The sequence below is a fragment of the Ctenocephalides felis genome, unplaced genomic scaffold (genome assembly GCF_003426905.1).
Source record: "Ctenocephalides felis isolate EL2017-DRISC unplaced genomic scaffold, ASM342690v1 CF-g0.4_SCAFFOLD_01604, whole genome shotgun sequence".
NCBI lineage: Eukaryota > Metazoa > Arthropoda > Insecta > Siphonaptera > Pulicidae > Ctenocephalides > Ctenocephalides felis.
Genome location: NW_020537758.1, coordinates 11739879 through 11745394, shown reverse-complemented (window position 1 = coordinate 11745394; position 5516 = coordinate 11739879). Strand labels below are relative to the sequence as shown.

Below are 5516 nucleotides of genomic sequence, written 5' to 3'. Positions count from 1 at the left end.
CTTTTAATTTATCAATCAAGTTGTAAAACTTAGCCAAAGTTCTTCCAGAGTGTCTGCCAACGGTTCGAGACCAGCCAGAGTTTTGATGTAGTTTCGGCCTAAAGATAAGACTTTTAAGGTTTTTTAGGAGTTCAAACCGGCGATTTTGTCAATCATATTAGTACTGAGACTTAATTTTCGCATTTGCTAAGAACTGATAAATTATTATCATTTTTTCGATAGGAGGCCACTGGAAGCACAAAAGCACCTCCGTGGCCGTCGATAATTTCTCGTCCGGGGCTTTTCTTCCCAGCGCTTTAGCGCTTCCTTGATCGTCGTCGGTTTTGACATTTTAAATATTCATAATTTACATCGGACACGCGTTATTGTTTGCTCCCAAGGTTGTGTATATTTATCCTTATCATAATTAGCTTTAATAAGAACACCAATCAATTATAATATTGGCCGTAAATCAATTAATCATTTCCATGTTTTAATAACAGCATTCGTAGCAAATAAATAACGTCAAACGACTTTAATGGTCGAGTAATAAATACTTTATGATTTTTATTTTATTTAAAGATCGTATAATAATTTTATCGCACAAAATACACAGATTTTCGAAGCACGAGTGATAAATTGCTGAGGCTTAATCCGGCTTGAGTCTTCTGAAGAAATCGTTCCCATGGCAGCAAGTTAAGGAGTATCGACATATCAAAACCTTGTAACCTATATTTTGTAAAACAACGGAATAGGGGAAACCAGAGAGATTTAGTACAAAAATAAACTTTCAACCAAAATCTCAACTCTTACAGTGTTGGGCAGGAAGTGACAAAAATTTGACAAAAAATTACGAAATATCACTTGGGGAGGTCGGGTCAAGTAAGATATCACATGTATTTATCTTTAAACTAAATTTAAAAAACCTTTCAAAAATTAAAAAAAAGTAATCCAAAAATTTGATGTACTAAAAATAAAGGTAATAAAGGAAGAAGGGTAGGTTATTTGAAATATCACGGATTCAAAAACCTTAATTTATGGATGTCTCCTAATGATAAAATCCTAGAAGATTCTCCAAAATAAATTTGTATAGAATCCCTTTAATTATCCCTATTAATTATCCAGTAAATAATCAATTTTATACATTAATGATAAATTTTAATTACTGCTTGGAACAATATCAGTTTCTAAATGCAAATTACAGGGACAATAACATTTTAGATCTGTCAGTTATGAAACTTAATGTATTTGAAAAAAAAAAGTTTTTTCACATCTTAATTGAAGTTTGGCAAAATTTAGATAATGCAGAATTTAACAAAATTATTATATTATATTTAAAATTCTAATTCTTGTCAAACTGTTATAATTGCTTTTTGGCAAAAATAATGCTGATATTGTAATTTGCTTACGCAGAATTTAACAGATATTTTAATAAAAATTGCAAGTCCATTGATAAAATTTCTCTTTCTAATAATACTGACATTATATTTTTTCTTCAAGTTCAAATTTTATATTTCTAGATATCATCAGCTATCAAAATTAATGTATTATATTTAAAAAAAATTTCTTTTGCCAAATTAATGCTGACATTACATACTGCTTACTCAGACTTTAACTTATATCAGCATTTAAGTACACATTTTATATTTCTAGAAATTATCAGTCAAAATTAATGAATTACATTAAAAAAAAAATTTCTTCAAGTCATAAATAAAAATATGCTGACATTACGGTACTATCTACTCAGAATTTAACATATATCAGTATTTAACAAATTTTATATTTATAGAAATTATTAGCTATCAAAATTAATTATTAATTACAAAAATATTTGTCGATTGCACTTTGGCAAAAATAATGCTGACATTACATTTTGCTTACTCAGAATTTAACGTATGTCAATATTAAACTACAAATTTTAAGCACATTGGCATTTCCAGAAATTTAAGTATCATATTACATATTTATATAAAATATTTGAATTTTTGACTTAATTTTATGCAATTTTTTATATGGACAATTTAATATATATCGGCATGTTAGGACAAATTGTGATTAAATTGATATTTCTAATTTCTAGAACTGGCATCGGCAAAAATGTGTTTTTTTAAAGTCACACAATTAAATATTGATTTTCGATATTTTTGCCTTATTTCTAGATGAACTCATAGGGTCAGTTTGACTCTAATTGTTATAATTAAAGGTTATAAAATTTTTTTAGATGATCACGACTTTGTTTATCTAAGTTTTAAAACGTTTAGTTCATTTTTTTAGATTATAAGCTTATATAAAATACCAATATGCTTTTAGATTAATAAACATTAATAGGATATTTTGAGAAAGGATTATTATAATAGCTCAATTTCCCCCGACCTTGTATAATTTACGATTATAATTTATAATTTTCTATCAATATCCATTCTCCTCTATATTAAAATCGATATATAATTATCGAAAATAATGAAGCTGTTATACCCAAGTTAATTTCCTCAAACTGGCCATTATTAAAATTAAAGAGAGAATTATGCAAATTGCATTATTGTTTATTATAAAACATGTTCAAAAAGCGATTAAAATTCTTCTTGTTACATTTTTAACTGGAAATACAATATTTATTACCTGTATTGTTATTAAAATTTAATCTTAAATATAAATAATGACATCATGAATAAACATAAGCGGAGCAAAAAAAATTCCGTTACAAAGTTTCTCATAAACTGGGTAATGGATAAAAAATTTTAAATTCAATCAATCTTGTGCAGCTAAAAAACTCAATGAACCCATGAAATCAATTAAGTATCCGAAATTTTTATATTTGTCAGTGAGTCCCTTACAAAACCCTTCCTTTAATATTAACTTTAAAAGCGAAGATTTTAACAACTAACAATCATTTATTATTCGGCCCAGAAGCGGGATAGATCCATTAGTGATGTAAAAATATAAAAATATTTTTGAAAACGTCACGGTTTATCGGAGATCTACAATTCGGTCGAATTGTAAATAGACCATTAATCATCCCGAAGGGAGATTTGAATCGACAAAAAAAACAGGGTTTGTCAGGTACCAAAAATCGATCTCATCGCGTAGTTAAGTAGTGGTATCAGATGATTAAGAACAGGGAAGAAAAAGATAAAAGTCTGTTAAAATATTACCAAAGATGACCTTGAGAAATTAGTTGTAAGTAGCATTTTGCCTCAAGGCAAGTTACATAAACTTCCAGATACGATTACCTCAACTTAAAACTGTGGTTTTCGGTAAAATGTTCAACATTTTATTTGAAAATAAAGTTTTATTTTGTGTTAAAATTAAATCAATATAATTCCCAATTGATGTTTATTAAACATACTTATAATATCTGTAATTGTATAAATTAAATTAATTTTTTCAACATACTTCGTGTTCTGATAATATATTTTAAGTATGGTCAACTGTACCAAAATTTCATAAAAATAACTATATAATTTAGTAATATTATTTTATATAATACTAAAAGAATTGAATTAAAAGAACTTATATAATACTAAAAAGAATTTAGTATTTATAAAGAATGTGAAAGTTAGATTAAAATATTATTTTCTGGAGTATTTCTACATTTAACATCATAAAGTATTTTGCAATGATTGTATTCCACAATTTAAGCAATTGCATGATTTTTTTTAAGTAAGTTTAATTTATATAAAATAATTTTAAAAAGATAACTATATTTACCATGATTACTGATTCAGACCTATAGTTATCTAATAATAATAAATATTTAAAATAATAAAAAATCTTTTGCAAATACAATACAATTTAAACGTTTTTCATAACAAAATATATGCAATATTTTTGGTCTCATTATCTAAAAATTCTAAATTAAATAAAAAATATTTTTTTCTATTGATGTCCAATAATAAAATGTATTTTTATATAATTTAATCAAATAAAAAAATCAATAAATTAATTATAGCAATAGCATCTTTCTTTCACAACGTACAAATAATTAGAAAACTTCAAAATCTTTGAAATTAAATAGCATCTTTAATTTTGAATGAAATATATAATAATGAAGTGGCTTAAATATTAATTATACAATTAAAAAGTATTTTTTTCTTATTTGTATATAATTCTGTTAAAAAGCATTGTGTTATTGAGCTGATAGCCAAAAATATAGATGGTGTTTCCTAAATTATGTGCTCTATTTTTTTTAGATAATATTCTCATAAAAATTTAAATAAAAATAATTTTAATACGCTGATAAACATAAAGATTCAAAAGTAGATTTTTTTAATTTTACCATATAATTCCAATTTAAATCAAATTTCCTGAAAAATCTTTGTCGATCACTGCTCTACAAAAAATCTCTGGATAGAATCTTGTTCGATCATGTGGATATAATTATAAAATCGCGGTGAAATTCAGAATTATATTCCGTGTGAAAAATAATTGGGTTTATTAAAAATTGTTGTTTTAGTAAAAATTAAGCGAAATTTGAAAAATTGAAAATGCAACGAAATTATTATCTTGAATAGAACCTGAGACTCTTTGTAATTAAAAAAGTGTAGAGAACTAACATTTATAATTTTTTTATGGCAATGTTTAAAAAAATCGTGCATCTTCAATGTCTTCATGAGATGCACGATTTTTATCAAAAAAATTGAGCATTTTATTAGTCTAAGTCATAATTAAATTAGTCTTTACTGATAAAAAAAAACTGATTATTTAAAAATAAATTTTAGATGTGTATTTAGTTTTTGCAACTACTCGTGATTCATAATAGGTTATTTCATACTTGAAGTTTAACCTCTGAATCATCAAGTAATATTTGTTATTTATACAAAATCTTTCGATTGTATGATTCATAATAATAATAATGCATTAATTATTAATAATACAGTGTTATATAATTTTAATTAAATTTTAGTATATTAAAATTTAGAGATGCTCAATAGTTTTGCTGTAAATCTGTGAAGTATATTTGTACTGTTTACTTAACGATATTGTTTATTCAAATTTATTGCGCATAATTTTGCAATATCAATAATTCAAATTAATGGAAGATTTATAATGCATATTGTCTTTTGTTTAGAAAAATAATTAAATGAGTACATATACATTATTATGAAGAGAATGCGCCAAACCCGAACAACATTCCAGCTTGCAAAGTTGATTGTTGTTTTTTCATCGTAATGGCATAATAGTAAAATATCATAATAAATATGGAATCTTGATGAAATATAGGCTAAAATACATTAGTTGTATAAAACAATTAAATATCAAATTAATAAATTTGAGTCCACTACGACGCTAACATTTTTATTCATTTGATTTTCAAAAAAATCCTTTCTAATTTTATAGTTATTTCATACGATTCTGTTCCTATGTTAAAAAATATGTCTAAAGATATAAATTAAAACATTATATATTCTTTCACGCCATAAACTCTTCATAATAAATGAAAACACCGTTAATTTATTCTTTATTGCTAAATCTGTAATTACTGTACACAATATATAATTGTTACATTGTGAATAGAACAGTATTAATTATATATTAAT

At 24.8% G+C, this 5516-nt stretch overlaps 1 pseudogene; it reads right to left on the bottom strand.

Moving 5' to 3' along the window:
- Positions 1–15: 15 nt before the first annotated feature.
- On the bottom strand, positions 16–330 carry LOC113373363 (annotated as a pseudogene).
- Between the last annotated feature and the right edge of the window lie 5186 nt (positions 331–5516).